This window comes from Kogia breviceps, chromosome 2, assembly GCF_026419965.1.
Source record: "Kogia breviceps isolate mKogBre1 chromosome 2, mKogBre1 haplotype 1, whole genome shotgun sequence".
Classification (NCBI taxonomy): Eukaryota; Metazoa; Chordata; class Mammalia; order Artiodactyla; family Physeteridae; genus Kogia; species Kogia breviceps.
The window spans coordinates 143526157-143546398 of NC_081311.1; the positions used below are offsets into that span (position 1 = coordinate 143526157).

General features: G+C 41.3%; 1 long non-coding RNA gene across 2 annotated transcripts in view; it reads left to right on the forward strand.

The window, feature by feature from the left end:
• The first annotated feature begins 881 nt into the window (after nucleotides 1-881).
• Nucleotides 882-20242, forward strand: part of LOC131751597 (uncharacterized) — an 82611-nt gene continuing 63250 nt past the window's right edge. The window contains exons 1-2 of one of the 2 annotated variants that reach the window (XR_010839135.1): nucleotides 882-943; nucleotides 2631-2701. This is a non-coding gene — a long non-coding RNA (uncharacterized lncRNA). Of the gene's footprint in view, nucleotides 944-2630; nucleotides 2702-6936; nucleotides 7045-20242 lie in introns of those variants that run through there. The other variant, XR_010839136.1, reaches the window with a different exon arrangement.

Genomic DNA, 20242 nt, shown 5'->3' on the forward strand with positions numbered 1-20242 from the left:
GGCCCAGCCTCTCCATAGCATGTGGGATCCTCCCAGACCGGGGCACGAACCCGTGTCCCCTGCATCGGCAGGTGGACTCTCAACCACTGCGCCACCAGGGGAGCCCAGAAAATCAATTTTGTATAGTTTATTTCAACCTAAATAAAATGTGAATTTTGTTTAAAAAAATGTTTAAGCCCAATATTTGCCATAGTGAATGTAATTGTTTATTTTTAGAGGCAAAAGGAGACTATTCCTGAGGGCAATTGAAACAGTTTTTAGAAATCTTCAAACCCAGGCAGTGATCCCAGAGAAATTCAGAAGCATCCCCCTGAATCTTTCTTCCCAGCCACTTTAATCTCACTCATCTAACCATGTGTGTTGGAAATTAGAGTATGAAGGAAGTGACCATTTTTCTTGTTTGTCCAAAATTCCTCTGCTAACTTTGGAAGGTGGTAAGCAGGAAAGAAGCATGACCTCTGTTACAGGGAATTTAGCCTGTGTGAAGAGGTTGGAGAGGAAGAAGCCTTCATGACTTTCGTAGTGGCTAGTTCAAAAAATGTAGAGGGTTCATGAAAGTAATTACAGAGTAACCTGAAGAAGAGAAATTTGTCTCCTCCACTCTTGGAAATAAATAAGAGATATATAAGTCCCTCTGAGGGGACGCGACCAATGGGAAGCTGTTGCTAAGGAGCCAGCTGGTGCAGGGATTATGCTGTAGGTAATGTTCTGTAAAAGAATAGAGGGCGGAGGTTAGAGTTTAGACATTTCCTCCAATTTGACAAGAGCTGTTCCGTTGTTTCCTCTTTTAATCCTCAGTCTTGATGTGCTTTCAACCACTCTATCATTCTTTCTCTTTCTCAGCATGTTCTCATCTTCTCTTTTCACTATTATTACAGGCAAACTTTGGAGATATTGTGGGTTTGGTTCCAGGCCTCCACAATAAAGCGAATATTGCAATAAAGTAAGTCACATGAACTTTGGGGTTTCCTAGTGCCTTAAAAGTGATGTTTATACTATGATCTGTTAAGTGTGCAATGCATACAAATGTACATTATGTCTAAAAAACAATGTACATACCTTAATTAAAAAATACTTTATTGCTAAAAAATGCTAACCGTCACCTGACAACACAGGGTTTCCACAGACCTTCAGTTTGTAAAAAGCACAGTTATCTGTGAAGTACAATAAAGCCAAATGCAATAAAACGAGGTATGCCTGTACATGCTAGCGATTTGGTGCTAACAGGCTACCTGCTTGTTCCACACATTATTTGTTCAGTATGATTTTTGAGCATAGGTTACTGATCAAGGACCTAGGAGAGTCATGTGAACAAACAGATGGAATAACATGGGGCAGGGATCATTCATTAGAATTGAGGTACAGAGGGGTAAATAGTAGAACGACTAGTCATAGTCAGGAGCCCAAAGGTCTGTCACAGTGCTCAATCAGCTTCACACTAGAATCACTTGGAATAAATTTTTTTAGATTGAAGCATAATTGACCTACAACATTATATTAATTTTAGGTGTACAACATAATGATTTAACATTTGTATGCATTGCAAAATGATCACTTGGGGAATATAATTTTTAAAAATATAGATGCCAGGGTCCCTGTCAGACTTACTAAATCAACATCATTGGGATTGGGTCCAAAACCCGTATTTTTTTTTTAAGATTCTGCAGACGATTCTAATGCAGATTTCTAAGTGAGAGCTACTCATTTAGGGAATAAACTAGAAATTATAAATCTGTTTCAAGGGCAGGCAGGAATATTTGTCTCAGAGGAGGGCAGAAAAAATTTCCAGAGTCTCGGTACTCGGTACTCTATGGAGAGAAATGTGTTCTTATTACACGAAAAAGGGCACACAGAGTCTGGTAACTTCCTTTGGAAATCCATCTCAATAGCGGTTTTCCTATCAGGACATATTTCTCACATGAGACCCATTTCTTTTTGATTTGTGGACAAAAGCAAAACAAAATAAAACTGACCACCGTCTTCATTTCTCGTATATGTACACTAGGTCCTCGCTGTAGTGCCAGTATCAAATTCCAGTCAGAAAGTTCATGTTGGGGGTAAAACTGGGTCAAGTAATTTTCTGGCACATTCAGTAACTAAACCAATACATTTACTGTATCATGGATTATGTAGCAAAACTCCAGTGCAGTCATTTCACCATCTCTTAAAGCTTCAGTTTTTGAGAAACAATCGTAATTCCTCTTATCTTTCTTCAGAGATGTTATTTTCTAAAATACGGCTTTTTACTAATCTTTTCTTTTATAGTCTGTGCATTTGGTGTCTAATTTAAGAAATCCTCACCTGCCTCAAGGTCATAATGATATTCACCTACATTTTCTTCTAAAAGTTAAATGTCTTTCAAAATTATTATTCTTTGTACCATTTTCCAAATTCTTATATGCTGTTAGAGCCCCTCTCTAGATTCAAAGTGTAGAAAGTTCCTGCCCAGCACAGAGAAGAATGCTTCTATAGCTCCTGCTACAGTCTAGATCCAAAAATTCTCAATGCAGAATAAAATAAAGTAGGAATGTACAGAGATAAAAATCTATCAAATGTGGTAAAAAGAAGATAGAGTAGTATCAGCTAACGGAAATATAAATGATCTTAAAGTCAATGTATATTTCCTCTAGAGGTACTGAAGAGATGAGACCTTAAGACTTGAGAAGAGTGAGCAAATGCAGGACGTGTGGACTAATGACTGGTAATCATGCTGTGGTTACACTTATTGCATGTTTGTCAGATGTCTAGCAGGGGGATACTTATGTGTTTGCCAAATGTCTAGCCGGGCCTTTAAGATGTCCTTGAGTTAAAAGTCACTGTACAGCTCCATGTCAGCTCTAATGAAAAACCAACCACTTCGAAGAAAGTAATCTTTTAATAAAATTCCTAGAAGACAACCCATATCTGAACCCCTGCTCTGGTATTCCATACCCAACTACTCCCTCAGGTTCTTGGCTCAGTTTTGGAACTGGATGTTGGATTTGGGGCTCCAGCTCTTGCACTGTTTTATAAATGTCTGTTGTCTACTGTCTTCCACCTGCCTCCAGGATTGTGTCAGATATCCAGTTGGGCCCACCTGTGATTGACTTGGCTCAGTTGTATACTCTGCTCTATCTAATCAGAGTCATAGGGCCTCTGTGTAGGATCCATAATGTCATCTCAAGTTGATGAGAATAAGCATCTGGCCCCCACTTTCCAAATGTTACGTAGTGGAGACTATGATTTGCATTAACAAAGCCAAACCTTTAGGATACTCTCCATATACTCAAATGATCTAATTGACAATTGTACCAACAAAGGAGGCATCTCTACTAATAAAAAAATAGTCCATTTTCAAAGGTGTGACTTGTGTTAGGCTACCCTGTGCAGAATAGCACCACCCTTTGTGGGAGGGCTTCATCAGGTGAGTCTGATAGTTGGGTGGGCCCAAGGGGTGATTCTGCTGCTCAGCAATAGCAGCTTTCCCTGCTCTCCACTGTAAGAAGTGTTACTGTTGTCCCTGCAGCCTTGCCTAAGATTGGATGGGCCTCTGGATGTGAGGGGGAACTGACCGCGTTGATTCAGTTGCCTTGGCTGGCTAGGCAGATGGCCCTTTCCTTCCTCACTGCTTTGTGTGCTTTCCCCCAGTCTGCCTCTCAGTAAAAAGGCACAGTCTGAGATTTTTTCATTTCTGCCACTTCCAAATTCCCTCTGCCCTGGTGAGTCCAAAAATCTGAGGCCCTGTCATCTTGGATCCCCCCAAATACCCTTCTCTCCTACAGTCATTGCCTTTGGGCTTTTTCTTATCTGTGCCATGATGTGGAGCCCTGGTTAGCATTCGACACTGAAGCAGGCCACAAGGATCTTGTGTGTCTCCAAAGTCCCTGTACCAGCCTAGGGCCCTGCTTAGCTTCACTTCAAGAATCGTAGGCCTGGGTTCCCTTGCACTTTCTTCACAGTCCCAGGTGCTCTATGACAATTCCCAGTGTCCCCTCTCTGCTGATAAACCTCAATCTGACCAACCCTTGAGTTACAGCGTTTCTGTCAGCTCCACAAATAATTCCGGTCAATTAGAGTTTACAGCTCTGTCCTGGGCATGTGGACTAGATCACTTAGGAGTGGCACCATCACGCCCTGTGTACATCCTCAGTAGTGTTCCCTGTCCTGTGCCAGGAGTCAGCATGTGCCCGTGGCCCAGGGGAAGCTTAGTGTGAGTGGACCTTCTGCCTCCCTTGCAGTCCCCAGCTCTAGTAGAGAGGCATTCAGTGAGGCTTCCTAGCTGATGTTCCTGTGGTGAGGAAGCTGGCCTTTGCATAGCCCTTTATGTGCACTTCAGAACCACTGAACCTTTGTAGGCTTTTCGGGTCCTACTCCACCTGGGAAAATATGCGTATTATGCATGTTGTATAAGTTTCCTATTGTTGCTGTAACAAATTACCACAAACACCGCGGCTTAAAACAACACAGACTTATTATAGTTCTGGAGATCAGAAGTCCAGAATCCTCCTCACAGGGCTACAGTCAAGGTTTCTTCCGGAGGCTCTAGGGAAGAATCTGTATCCTTGCCTTTCCCAGCTCCTAGATGCCACATCAGCTTGTGAAACCCTTTCTCCATACTCAAAACCAGCAATGTTGCACCTCCCTGACCCTCCTTCTTTAGTCACATCTCCCTCTGACCACAGTTTTAAGGACTCATATGATTAGATTGAGTCCACCTGGGTAATCCAGAGTAATCTCCCCTTCTCAAGGTCATTTACTTAATCACACATTTGCTTTGTGTAATTTTCCCAGGTCCCTTTGGTCGTGTAAGATAGCATGTTCAAAGGACCTGGGGATTAGGACAGGGACATCTCTGGAGGGCCACTTTCGGCTACCACACATATTTTCATAGGAACACCAACAAACCAGATTATTCACAAACTAAATTAATTCTATCCTATAAAAGCCTAATTGCCCCTAGTGTATGTTTTCCTGACAGATTATAAACCCCTGTTTTTGGTTCCTAGCATTTAGCTCAGTTTCCTGAGTACTGTAAGTACTCAATGGAGCTTCGTTTATAAGAATAAGGATGCCCAGTCTTGGGGGAGGGGGCACAAGTCTGTCTCTGTGTGTGTTGGGGACAGCGGAGGTTCATGATAGCAGACATGATAATATGGGCTGCAGTCAGTTGTCAGAGTTATCATTGGACAAACTGGTCTGATTGGGCGTGATGTCTGGTAGAGGATACAATGAACCAATGTGTCAAAATGCTGAGTGAGAGCAATTGTGTTGCTAAAGCCAACTTGTAGAGTGAGACTGCCACACTGGTCAAACTTCTAGTCATAGGGAGCTATTCTTTTCCTCAACGCAGTTTTCCTTCCCTAGCCACAACCACTGGTATTGTCATCTGAGGAAAAAACCAAGCTCTCCTGCTGGAGCCGGATGTCAGCCTGTGTGCACGGGGCCTGGGTCCCCCCTCCCCTTGATCACACACCTGGGGTTGGACTACATGTCAAGATGTGCTTGCATTTTTGTCTTATTTCCCCTCCCTCAACCATGCTTATCTTTGTTTGCTTTTAGTGATGTTGAAGGCTATAAGTATTTCTAGTAACACAGAGAATCCTGATTCACAAAGTATGTTTCATATAAACTGCTGTTTGAGGTCAATAGGGACAAAATATCCAAAAATAGTGGAATGGCCAGACAGAGCAAAACATGACATTCTTTTCTTTTTTCTTTTCCCCCCAAATCACAACTTTTTCTTTTTCTTTTCTGATTATAATAACAGACAGTATGTGTGCACACTTTTAAAAATGTACCAAGGGCTTCCCTGGTGGCACAGTGGTTGAGAGTCCGCCTACCGATGCAGGCGACACAGGTTCGTGCCCCGGTCCGGGAAGTTCCCACATGCCGCGGAGCCGCTGAGCCTGCGCGTCCAGGGGCCTGTGCTCTGCAGCAGGAGAGGCCACAACGGTGAGAGGCCTGTGTACCGCAAAAAAAAAAAAGTACCAAAATGTGTATAGTAGAAAACAAAAAGTATTCAGTAATGACAACAGAAATAATCTCAGTTAACATATGAAGAAACATGTATACGTATACACACTCAAAAGCACATATATGTTTATTAAAATGCAAACATTTTATAACCTCTTTTTTTTACTCAATATATTAAGAATATTTTTTCATTTCAACTCACACATCCTTTTTTTAAACTGGGTTATAGTATTCTATATATGTGTGTCATAGTTCATTTACTTAATTCTCTAATGGGAAGTTCAGTAAATTTCATGAATATTTTCTTTATGTTTTTAGTAGTCAACATTAAATTATTAACACATGTATTTAAAGTTAACAAACAACCAAAAAAAAAAATACCCAAGGTCTGAAATTAATCTCTGGCCCCTTCCTAGACAAGAAAAGAAATTTAAAACACTTCACTATTGAACACAGCTCGCCTCCCCTATCACCCTACAATCTTCCTTATTAGTATTGCTCAGAATTTTAATTTTGCCTGGTTGAAAAACCACAGAATAATTCAATTCATTAAAGTTTAGAAAACATATCCATTCATTATTACTAATTTCTGTGCTCACTAGTCTTTCCTGAATCTGACTCCTCCCCACCTGGGCTCTGGAAGTGGCAGGGATGTGCAGAAGCTCCAAAGCCAGACTGCCTCCATCAGACCCTCAGTTCTGCCACTTGAAAGCTGCGTGGCTTTGGATAAGTGACAACTTTTCCATGCTTCAGTTTTCTCATCTATAAAATCAGGGTAATTATAGTAACTACCTCATCAAATTGCTGTGAGAATTAAATAAATTAATGACTTTGAACAGTACCTTTGCACTAGTAAGTTGTCAATAAATATTTGCTACAATTATTATATTCCTATAGTAGGTTCTTTCCACTGAGAGTCTTTCAGTTACATACATATGTTTTCATGTTACTAATTAGCATCCTTTCATTTCAGCTTGAAGAACTCCTTTCAGCGTATCTTATAACACAGGTCTAATGGTGATGAACTCCCTCAGCTTTTGTTTGTTTGGGAAAGTGTATCTCTCCTTCGTTCCTGAAAGACAACTTTGCTGGGTAAGGTATTCTTGGTTGGCAGATTTTCTAGTTCTTATACTCTGAATATATCATCCCACTCTCTCCTGGCCTGCAAGTTTTCTGCTGAGAAATCTGTTGGTCATGGCCTTTTGCAGGTACCCTTTATACGTGAAGAAGTTTTTTCTCTTGCTGCTTTTAAAATTCTCTCTTTGTCTTTAATTTTATATAGTTTTATTATAATGTACCTTGAAGAAAATCGTTTGGGATTGAAATCTGGGAATGACCTATTAGCTTCATGAATTTGGATGTCCAGACCTCTCCTCAGATTTGGGAAGTTCTCAGTCACTGTTTCTTTTTTTCTTTTTTTAACGTTTTAATTAAAAAAAATTTGGGGGGTGTGTTGGGTCTTCGTTGCTTTGCGCAGGCTTTCTTCTAGATGCAGCGAGCGGGGGCTACTCTTTGTTGTAGTGCGTGAGCTTCTCATTGCAGGGGCTTCTCTTGTTGTGGAGCACGGGCTCTGGGCATGTGGGCTTCAGTGGTTGTGGTGCATGGGCTCAGTAGTTGTGGCTCATGGGCTCTAGAGCGCAGGCTTAGTAGTTGTGGCGCATGGGCCTAGTTGCTCCACAGCATGTGGGATCTTCCTGGACCAGGGCTTGAACCCATGTCCCCTGCATTAGCAGGAGGATTCTTTTTTTTTCTTTCTTTTTTTTTTTTTTTGCGGTACACGGACCTCTCACTGCTGTGGCCTCTCCCGTTGTGGAGCACAGGCTCCGGATGCTCAGGCCCAGCAGCCATGGCTCACAGGACCAGCTGCTCCGCAGCATGCAGAATCCTCCCGGACCGGGGCATGAACCTGCGTCCCCCGCATCGGCAGGCGGACTCCCAACCACTGCACCACCATGGAAGCCCAGTCACTATTTCTTTAAATAAGCTTTATGTTCCTTCCCTTTCTCCTCATTCTGGGACTCCAATTATGTGTAGATTGTTTCTTTTAAATGGTATCTCATAATTCACATAGACTGTCTTCCTTCTTTTCATTCTTTTTTCTTTTTTCTCCTCTGACTGGGTGATTTCAAATGACCTGCCCTTTAGTTAACCAATTCTTTCTTTTGCTTGATTGAGGCTATTTCAACTCAGTTATGAAACTGTTGAATTCTTCAGGCAGTGTATTCTTCAACTCTAAGATTTCTGTCTGTCTTTTCTTTACGGTTTCTATTTCTTTGTTGAACTCATTTTCTTCATTCATTATATTCCTAAATTCATTTGTCTGTTTTCTTTTAGTTCACTAAATTTCTTTAAGAGGATTATTCTGAATTCTTTGTCAGACAGTTCATAATCTCCATTTCTTTAAGGTCAGTCATTGGAGTTTTAATAGCTTCCTTTCGTGGAGTACTGTTTCTTTGATTATTCTTGATCCCTCTGGCCTTGCCTTGGTACCTGTGCATTTGAGGAAGTAGTCACCTCTTCCAGTCTTTACAGGCTGACTTTGACAGGCAAAGACTGTCAGCCTATCCAGAGATTCTGAGTGGATCATCTGGTGTGTCTATGGGCAGGCTTGCTGCTGGATTCCTTGGGCAGGCAGGTCTGGTGCCTGGGTCAGTAGGTAGAAAGGCTTGGTGTTTGGGTAAGTGGGGATCAGCTTGGTGTCTGGGTCCATGGTGGCTCACTGGGGCAGGCCTGGTGCTTGACTCTTGCACTGATGAGCCTGGGACCTGGGTCTGTATGGGCAGACCTGGATCTTGGGTCCACAGGAGCCAACCAGGTGCCAAGGACCAGTGGGTGGGCCTATCATCTGAATCTGTCTGGGGCTTATCTGGTACTGGGATGGACTGGGAGCCTGATTTCATAGGAACTGGCCTGGAGGCTGGGGCTACAGGGCTAGCCTGGCACTAGGGCAAGCCTGGAGTCTGGGGCTATAGGAGGCATCCTGTCACCTGGGGCCTCAAGGGCCAACCTAGAGGTTGTGTCTGTGGGTCCAGACTGGTTCTGGTGTGGACTGCAAGCCTGGGTCCATGGGAGCCAGCCTTGAGGGTAGGGCCTCAGGGGCTGGCCTAGTGATGGGGTGGGCTAGGAGCCTGGGTCTGTAGCAGCCTATCTGGAGTCTATATCCACGGGGGCCAGCACGGCACTGAGGTGGGATGGGGGCCTGGGGTTATAGGAGCTGGCCTGGTGCTGGGTTGGGTCAAAAGCCTGGTCTTTGATAGTCGACCTGGTGCTGGGCCCAGCCAGGAGCCTAGGTTGGTGGGAGCCCACTTGGAGCCTGGGTTTGTTGGGGGTGGGTGGGGGGGAAGAAGGGAGGTGTTTTATAGTCCTATGATTAGGTCTCAGTCTTTTAGTGAGACTGTGCCTCTGGACTGTGAACTTCACATGTGCTTCTCAGTCCCCCTACCGATACCCTGAGATGGAACAGGATGGCTAGAGGGGGCTTGAACTGGGTATTTTCCTTCCCTAGGCCAGTTAGGCTCTGATAAAACCCCACCAGGTTAGGCTCTAGTTAAATAGTTTCTCCTGAAAGCAGACCTTGTTAAGAACTGAATGTTCTAGTTTATTTCAAAATAGTTCCTGCAGAATAGTTCTGCCAGAAGCATGGTGGGGAAGCAGGGTGTGGTGGGATTTTTCTTCAGTGTTTACTGTGAGAACCTGGTGGAGATCCAGAAGGTAAAACTCACAAATATGTGGAAGCCCCCAATGACTGGGGCCCCTTTGAGTTTTCAGAGTTTTCCACACTGAGCCTCCAGCAATTTGTAAATCATAGTTCAGGTTTCCCTACCTCGGTGCTGGTTCCCACAGACATTGCTGCTCCCAGTGAGCTGTGATTCTCAGTATTTGCCTGTTGGTCTCTCCAATTTTGGGAGCAGCATTTTGCCCTGTGACTTCACTTCTCTTTTGGGTCTAAGAAGATGTGTTGATTTTTGCCTTTTACTTATTGTTAGGTTGGAGTGGCAACTTCCAAGCTTCTTATGTGCTGGACTAGAAACCAAAAGTCTCTTTTTACCTTTTCATCACTGAAATATGAAAAGGCTTAGTGATTTTTGTATGAATCATTGCTAGGCCTCTTTCTTCCAGCAGTTCTTATCTGTTTCCCTTGTTTACCCTATTATTTTACTGAGGCTCCCAGAAGTTATATGTCAGTGGACTTCATGTTCTATTGACAGAATGTCCCCTGTCCAAAATATATGAAAAAGTGAATAACTGGAATGGCTTGATCAGTCTTACTCTTTCTAATAAGGTTTTCCCAATCTGTCATCCAGTAAGCCTACCCACTTCCTTTTGGTTCTTTTTTTTTTTTTTTTTTTTTTTTTTTTTTTGTGGTACGCGGGCCTCTCACTGTTGTGGCCTCTCCCGTTGCGGAGCACAGGCCCCGGACGCACAGGCTCAGCGGCCATGGCTCACGGGCCCAGCCACTCCGCGGCACGTGGGATCTTCCCGGACCGGGGCACGAACCCGTATCCCCTGCATTGGCAGGCGGATTCTCAACCACTGCGCCACCAGGGAAGCCCCCTTTTGGTTCTTAATGACCCCTCTTACATTCCAAAAAATAACCCAACAGTTCTCACTAGTTTATCTTATTTTCACAGATGTTTATTATTCTTTCTTTTTACCATACTTAATGGTTTTACACACTGCTTTATGGAACCTGGTTGTATGTTTTGTGATGAGTACTTTATATTTTTTAAATACTTAAGGCTTTACATCTTTTGTTGCTAGCAGATATCATCTGTTGGACTGTGATTGGGCTGAATCTTCAAATAAATGTCTCTTTCATTTTCAACCTTCCAGTTCTCTCATGTTTTACATCTGTTTCCTTGGGAGTGGGCTCAAACTTTCACTCCCTATATTCCTTAAATTTTTCCCCTTAGCCTTTTATTGAGTGTAAGAATTCTGGTTGTATCGATATAGATTTGCCTCACACATCAATTCTCTCTTTCCAATGACTCTTCTTCTCACTGCTGCCTTGTGCCTTATCACTGCAGACCTAGTCTCCCACCTGGTCTAACTCTTTTCAGTGTCTCCCCGTTCCATATTATTTTTCTAAGACAGTGGAATACTTTTAATCTCAAGTACCTCAAAACTCAACTCAGTCAATTTTTAGGCAATGAAGTTGGTTTACTGGCTAATAGAACTAAAAAGTCCAAGGTAGGATAGGCTTCAGGGTTGGTTTGATTTAATAGTTCAACCATGTCCTCAAAGACCTGGATTCTTTACCTTTCTCTGCTCTGCCTTCAGTCTTGTCAGCCTCATTCCAAACCTGGCTTCTCTCCGAGTGGCAAAATGAATCCAGAAATTCAAATTTCATATCTATATATCACTCTGACCAGAAAGGGAAGAAGTATCCCTTATGGTTTCTCTTCCAGAGAACTGAAAAAGCTTTTTTCCTAGAAGCCCATTACTGTAAAGGATACATTATGTGTTACTGGACAAAAATAGCCCAGATGCCCTTCCTGTACTGACACGTGTGCCTGAGAAATGGCATGCACTGTGTGGCTTAGCTGCGGCTTATATGATCCAGTCATTGTAGAAAGAGGAATGATATGACCTAATGAATTTAGACCAATCTGAGACCACTTCTCTAGTGCTGGGAGTTCAGTCAGCTTCTTGATAAACATGAGAGAGAAGTTGACATCTGACTGAAAGTCTGGAAATTCTGAGGAAGGAGGAATAGGGAAATGGATATTGAGTAAGAAATGCCCGGAACCTTTACATGGTTACTTCAAAAATTGATAAAACACCCCTTTTATTTTATTATTCTGCTGCTCTAGTCCAAAACCAAAATCTATCCTGCCACCTGTTTTTGTAAGATTTTACTAAAACATAGCCACACTCATTTAAAAAGTATTGTCTGTGTCTGCTTTCACACCACAGTGGAGAGTTGAATAGTTGTGACAGAGACCCTATGACCTGCAAAACCTAAAGCATTTATTATTTGGCCCTTTCAGAAAGTTTGCTGAGCCTTGGCCTGAGAGATTAAATCTAAACTCATCCTGGATTTCAAAGTGTTCTATCATATATTATCACTCTACTGATCTTATTTAATTGGCATTATCCACTGTATACAACCTCTCTAATCCAATCAGATTAGTTTATTCACCTACCCCAAATAGTGCATGTTCATTCTTCACTTTTCTCTTTTGTTCCTGGCTTATCCAACTTGGAATGTTCTCCTTCAATCTTATGTATCATTGAAGGCCCATCTCAAGTTCATGAAGTTTTCTTTGTTAACTTTACCCACACTGGAGCCTTCTTTCCTACATTTATTGCCTCTATCACACTATGAAGCATTTTGAGTCTGTATATGTTTTATAAATATATCAGATAAATCACATCTGTCCAATTAAAAGCAAAACTACTAGATATTAGAGTCTTGGTAAAATAATATTTTTTTGTGCCTTTTATAGAAATTCAAGCAATATTGGACCAAGAGAAGGCACTTAACTAATACATACTAGTCCTGTCAAACTCCGCCTCACACATACCCAGAATTAGTCCACCTCTCTGCATCCCTCTCCCACCCTAATCTGAGCTCCACCTCCTCTCATCTGGCCTAATTCTACAGTCTCTCAAGTGCCCCCTGCTCCTTCTAGCCTGTACAGTCTTCTCCCCACATAGCAAACAGACTGACTGTAAATATTTAAATCAGATGATGTTATTCTCCTACTTAAAATCCTCCACTTCCATGACATATCTAGAAGAGAAGTTGTGATCTGTTTCTGCCTAGATCTTTCGCTTGTCGGTGGTCACTCAGCTCTAGGTTCTCTCAGTCCCTTCTGCCTGGAATACTCCCCTCTGGGTCATGAACATCTGGTTCTTCATAATTGAGGTCTCAGCTTTCTCCTCCTTGCCTGGTCACCCAATCTGTACTGACTCCTCACTTCTTGTATATCACTCTGTATCACAGCATCCAGCTTCACTTTCTTCATTGTCCTGACCTTGACAAAATTTGTCTTGTTTACTTGTTTAACTGTTTCCCCTATAAATGCAACCCCATGAGCTTACCTAATTTGTTCACTGCTAATTTGTTCATGGCTATATTTCCAACCCCTAGAACTGTGCCTGGTGCATAAGAGGTATTCAGTAGCTCTTTTTGGAAAAAATAAACAAAACGATTTGTAGATTTATTTTCTTTTGAAATAGGGAAAAGGGATTTTGTTCACTCTCATTAAAATGTATTTACTAAGCACCTGCTTTCAAGGTGCTTAGTAAATGCATTTTACCACTTAGGGTTTTGCAAAAACTGTTCTTAGCGGCTATGTTAGTTTCGTAGGGATGCCGTAACAAATTACCACAAACGGAATGGCTTAAATAACTTTATTCTCTCGCCATTCAGGAGGCCAGAAGTGTTGACAGGGTTCATTCCTTCTGGAGGCTCTGAGGGAGAATCCATCCCATGCCTCTTTCCTAGCTTCTGGTGGTTGCGGCAATCCTTGGCATCCTGTGACTGGTAGGCACATCACTCCAATCTCTCCTTCCATCTTCGCATCACATTTTCTCTGTGTGTCTCTCTGTGTCCTCTTCTGTCTCTTATAAGGACACTCTCATTGGATTTAGGGCTCACTCTAATATAGTAAGATCTCATCTTGATCCTTAACTAATTATATCTGCAGTTGCCCTATTTCCAAGTAAGATCACATTCTGAGGTTCTGCATGGACATGAGTTTGGGGTGGGGGACACTATTCAATCCATTACAGGGGTCTACAATATGACACAGAAATTAACAATCTACTCTTCCTGTAGTTTAGTGCACCTAGGTTGTTTTTTGAGTGGCCAGCAATCATCTCCCTTCCCAGGAACACCCCAGTTTCTTATTGGGGAATTACTTCTCCCCTTTTGTGGACAATCTTGGTAGGGATGTAAATCAATATTTCTCATCCCAGTGTAACCAAGGAGCCACGTGTGACCCAAGGGAAGGCAACTGGTCTCCTGGGATTTTTATTTTTCCAAATTTATGTTTCTTTATACTTTGGCAACCTTTCAAGACAGAGCCTTTACTCCATACTAAATTTCCCATGATTGTAGCACTAGAAATCTGTGAATTCACAGAACACATTAAACAATCTAGACTCTTAGAACTTTTAACCTTGAGTTAGGGACATACAAGGATGGGAAATAAAGTGTGAGTATTACATTGGAGCAGCAGCACCTTGACAAGATCTGTAAGTTGTTTTTGCTGCCTGGACTGCAGGAGCCTGTCCTCATTCCTTTCTTGTGTCCAGGTCTGGCCCTCTAGCTCCCTGTCCATCCCATGAGTTCCTGGCTAGTACTCTGTTAAAGTCCCTTTTTGCTTGTTAGCCAGAATCCATTCCTATCATTTGCAACCAAAGAAACTCAACTGTTACACTGAAATCCAGATTTGTTCAGTACTGGTGCAGTTTTGCATATTTAGCTCTGAATTCTGACATGCTGAGTTTACTACTACATGAGATACTACCTTCAAAATGTCAGTTTCATCTCAAACCTACAAATTAGTGCAATTACAAGACAGCATATTCGCATTATTATTAATTTATTTATAACCCGTCTTGTTCCAAAAGGATTGCATTGTGTTAAATTATCCTACAAAGCAAGGAAAAGTACATTTAAAATAAGAAATGAAAATGAGGCAAGGGAAGAATAGGATAGAAAGTGAGATGGGGCCATGAGTGAACCTAATCCATAAAATGGTTACTGAGAAGACCTAGACAATAGGTAGAGAAAAGATGCAATAACATGAGAGGGTCTACAGGCTACTGTTTCTGCTATGGTATTGAGCAACAGTATTTTCTACTTGAAATAATACCTTCTCAACCCACATTTATGTTAAAAACCTTGAAATCTCTTTATAGTAAAGTGGGACCATGAGATAATTAAGCAACTTGCCAAATAGGAACTGCCAAATACCAGAAAAGACAATGAATTTGCTTAAAGTCATTATGTTATCAGTTTAAAGATGGTAAAAAAAGAAAAAAAGTCCTAAAACATCAGCTTTAAATTTATTTATTTTTTTGGTTAATATTACTCAAAACACCTTTAATCTATGATGCCTTATTTTAAATTGTTGATAATTTATTTTGCTTTACATAATAGATGGATCTTGGAAAACTTAATTTTATAATCTTTTGTTACAGATTAAAATATTTTAAATACAATAGAGAAACTGACTGTTTCAAAGAACACCTGTAGTCAATCTTTTTTCAAATCAAATATTACCCCCTTGTTTATTATTTTAGTGATTTGGGCTTTTCACATACTATAGAAATGCTGGTTCCCCTCTTGCAGTTTTTATAAAGGAAGCAAAGCCCAGATTTTAAATGCAAATGCTGCATAAAGATATTGCTCATACACAGTAACACAGTAAACACAATAAGATACTGAGCTTCATTATTATAATGAAGATTTTCCCATTTTAATATTTATTGCATTTTTTTTTTTCCTACCAAACCTTTTCCAAAAGGGATCTGAGGCAACTATTGAATACATCACAAGTGCCACCTAGTGCTTTCTTTGAAAGTAACGTTTTAATTTTATTTATTTATTTATTAAATATTTATTTACTTATTTATTTGGTTGCACCAGGTCTCGGTTGCGGCAGGCAGGGTGCTTAGTTGTGGCATTTGAACTCTTAGTTTTGGCATGCATGTGAGATCTAGTTCCCTGACCAGGGAGTGAACCCGGGCCCCCTGCATTGGGAGCACAGAGTCTTAACTACTGCGCCACCAGGGAAGTCCCAACATTTTAATTTTTTATAAATTTATTTATTTGTTTATTTTTGGCTGTGTTGGGTCTTTGTTGCTGTGCACGGGCTCTCTCTAGTTGGGGCGAGCGGGGCTACTCTTCATTGCTGTACACGGGCTTCTCATTGTCATGGCTTCTCTTGTTGCAGAGCAGGGGCTTTAGGCGCATGGGCTTCAGTAGTTGTGGCACGTGGGCTCAGTAGTTGTGGCTCGCAGGCTCAGTAGTTGTGGCACACAGGCTTAGTTGCTCCACGGCATGTGGGATCTTCCCCGGCCAGGGATCAAACCCGTGTCCCCTGCATTGGCAGGCAGATACTTAACCACTGCACCACCAGGGAAGCCTGGAAAGTAACATTTTTTTTAATCTTCAGAAACAAGATGTGAAAGACCCATACTCCCAGGGCAGATCCTGTTTAAATAGCTCTGCTTCCTAAAAAAGAGTCTGTTTTCAGTCAAAATAGGATTTGAAAGAAGAATTTGGAAGTAAGTTTGACTGTAGTCAGATCTTCCAATACTGGTTGGTTTTATTTCTACATAAGTACATGTTTCCCCTCTCTCTGAAAGTAGAGTGTTCCTGTGAAACCTTTTATAAGCCAAAATGATGTAAAGCAAAGAAGCAGTTACCTTAGAACACATCTTGGTAAAGGATGCACAGAATAAATCGAGATAAAGCACAATTGCTCACAGACACAGCTCAAAGCTATGGAGACTTGGTGCTGAGATGCTGAGTGTATGTAGTTACTGGGGAAGGAGGTTGGCAGTGCTACTCTACTGCTCAGGATGCGCGCTGCCTCTATAATGGCTCACTGCAAAACAAGCACTGAACACTATTTTCGCTTTTTTGCCTTGTTTTGTAGAAGTGAAAATCTTTTTCAGATTTCTTTTAATAAGTGAAAACAGGTACTAATGTAGGTCTTTCGTAAAAGCAGAGTGGCATAGAGCAAAGTTTGGAAAGGCAGGGGATCCCTGTATAGATGGAGTTAAGTAAAGGGTACTAAAGAAAGGAAAAATGAAGGTATTTCACTAGAGAGGTAACAACAATATTTTCTAAAGTACTTTCTTCGAACTCCCAATAGGAGCTGATATCTCTCAGAAGCTCTTATTCTACCATCATTAAAAATAATGATGCCCCAAGTCACTCCTCCTCCCCACTGTCTTTAAGGCACTGAAACATCATTGTTATCACCATCACCACCACCACCACCACCACCACCACCACCTACAGTCACACAGTCACAAGCACCAGCCAAGTGACTTTTGTTGTAGGACCCAGAGCTGCCGTCAAGGAAACAAACACAGGCTTTAGTCTCTACAATCAAGGAGCTTAATGTCAACTTGGAGAGAGGAATAGAAGGAGGAGGAGGAGGAGAAGTATGAGCATAATAGTAAAACAGCAATACTAGATAAAAGCCGTCACCGCCTTCCCAGTTCACAGACCAGAAATCACTGGAACTCTCCCCACCCTTTACCCACTCCTGGTACCAGAGTCCCGTAGTCCTTGTTGGAAATGCCTTTCTGGTTGTTCTCTTTTCCTCCTCTATTGTCCATTTATTCCTCCACCTCATGCCTGGAAAATTGCAGACTTATCCTTTGGCTCTCTGCTTCTTCTCCTGCCAGCTAACATCACTGCAGTGCTGCCTTTAACTTTTCATTCTCTTCCTCAAGAACCAGTATGGCTCTCTGTGCTTATCAGACCGTGAACACAAATCTCTGAGTCCAGCTTTGAAGGCCTTCTGTAATTTACATGGACTTTGTCCATTCAATTTGATGGGCCACTACACTCCAACACTAAATTTTTATCCCCAAGGGGTAGTTCTCTCTTTACTTTGAAACCAAGGGCCACACTATGCTTTCATTTCCTTTTTTAAATTGTGTAGGGTGTTTTTTTTTTCTGGTATTTCTACTTTTTATTTTTTTTGTCTTTTGTGCCGTTTGCTTAGTTTCAACTTTTCCCAATTATTTCATTATATTGTTATTCTATCACTTATTACCATTCTCCTCCCCACCTCTTTTTTTCCTACTGCCCTCCCTCCTGGGCATCACATTCTCCTCCAATCTCTTCTGGTTGATCTTTCATCTTTTGCTCTACAGCAAATCATATGGGAACTTCCCTTTCCTGCTCTTTTGATTTATTTTGCTGTTTCTTGGGTCACTGGTCTTCCCCTTTTTTTCCTCCTTGTTGTGCTGCAAAATATTTTCAAGCAACTTCCCCAAAATGAGCATGTTAAGAAGTAAATGTTCCAAATTCTTGTATGTCTGAAAATGTCTTCATTCTACTTTCACACTTAATTGTGTTTGTCTGGATACAATATTCTAGTTTATAATCATGTTACCAAAGAGCTTGGTATCTGTTTTCTCACCGTGTGTTAGTACCTGAGTTTCTGATAAGAAGTTTGACTCTCATTCTTCTGTAATGTGGAAGATGAATTCCTACTATTTCACTACTATCAAGTCAAATCCTAACAATCCATTTTTCCATTTTAAACCTGAGCCCCACAGGTCTGTGTTCTCTTTTTAATGCTAACTTATGATATTTCAGAGATGGACTTTGAAAATATAGAAAAAATGTCTAGTAAAGAAATGAAGAAAATGTTTCTTCTCTACTGCAGCTACAAAGGGAGAGGCATTCTTCCTCATCTTAAAACTTGGTCAAGGGATCTGATGAGGAAGGTGGTAAATGTGTACTCTCACAAAGACACCACTCTTGTTTCCTACGTGGTATGAAGTCTTGCACAAATATTCATAACTGTTACCAGCTCATTCTCTTCTCTCTAATATAAATCTATCATTGGAATTATTATTTGAGCAAAGGAGTCTTGTAGATGCTAGAGATTTTTAAAATTATTGCCATGTCATGTGAACATAACCTTCAGTGACACCTGTTTTATTTGTTATGGTTTGTTAGGATAGTCTTATTTGTTGTCCTGGTGATAATGTTGTAGTTGACACCTATGTTCCCAAGTGGTATAAACATTATCAGAAGAGGATTCTTGGCTCTCTCCTCTTCCTATTTGCATAATGGACAAATAAGTCTACTTTGCTAGAGTCCTTAGCATGACAAAGAGTATGAGTCTTGTCCATTTACATTTCCACATGGTTGTATATTCAGTTGCTTCAGCACCATGGAACACAGTGACAATTTCTCAAACCAAGAGTTAGTTTTTTTGGTTTTTGTTTTTTAAATTTAATTTTAATTAATTAATGTATTTATTTATGGCTGTGTTGGGTCTTTGTTGCTGTGTGTGGGCTTTCTCTAGTTGCAGTGAGCGGGGGCTACTCTTCATTGTGGTGCACGGGCTGCTCATTGTGGTGGCTTCTCTTATTGCAGAGCACGGGCTCTAGGCACCTGGGCTTCAGGAGTGTGGCTCGCAGCCTCTAGAGCGCAGGCTCAGTAGTTGTGGCGCACGGGTTTAGTTGCCCTGCGGCATGTGGGATCTTCCCGGACCAGGGTTCGAACCTGTGCCCCCTGCATTGGCAGGCGGATTCTTAACCACTGTGCCACCAGGGAGGCCCCAAAAGTTAGTTTTATAAGATATTTTGCTTCTAACACCTGAGTACTATTCAAAACATGTCACCTACAGCAGAAACTAACACACCATTGTAAAGCAATTATACTCCAATAAAGATGTTAATTAAAAAAAGAGTCACCTTTTCAGTGTTACTTGCAACATATTTGTATCATTTCAGTTTCCTTCAGGAACTTTGGGAGGGGAGAGGAATATTGAACAATATAAAAATGCAAAGTGGCAGTACCTTTAATTTTAAAAAATGTTACCCCCTGCCTCCAGACACACAAATATTCTAGAATATTCTTCTAAATATGGTAAACATCTTCCTACCAAAACCAAAATTATTCTCTGTATTACCATAACATTAAATCTTTACTAAATCTATTATTCTATAGAATAATCAGTTCTAGGACATAGAACAATAGAAAAAAATTATATTGTGGAAAAGGAACTTTCCTTAGATCCATATGAAGCTCCATATCATAATTGAAAGTGCTCAAATAGATAATAGATAAGCAGAACAGAGTCCAGAAATAGGCCCGCATATAGAAGATCACAGATCACTTGGCTGTCAGGGGTTGGGTGGGGCTGGGGGAAGAGGGGAGTCAAGGATGACTCCTAGGTTTGGGGCCTAAACAACTGGGTCAGTGGCAGTGCTGCCAACTGAGACAGAGATGATTGAGGGAGACAGTGGGGGGCACTGGAAGAAAAACCTTGGTGTGTATGAGTGGAACAACCCAATGCCCATCAATAGATGAAAGGATAAACAAAATGTGGTATATCCATACAATGAAATATTATTCAGCTATGAAAAGAAATTACATACTGATACCTGTTACAACATGGCTGAACCTTGAAAACATTATACTAAGTGAAAAGGAACCAGACAAAAAAGCCCACATATTGTATGACTCCATAGATATGAAATATCCAGAATAAGCAAATCTATAGAGTCAGAAAATAGATTAGTGTTTGCCAGGGCTCAGGGTAGGAGGAGGAACTGGAGAGTGACTGCTTAG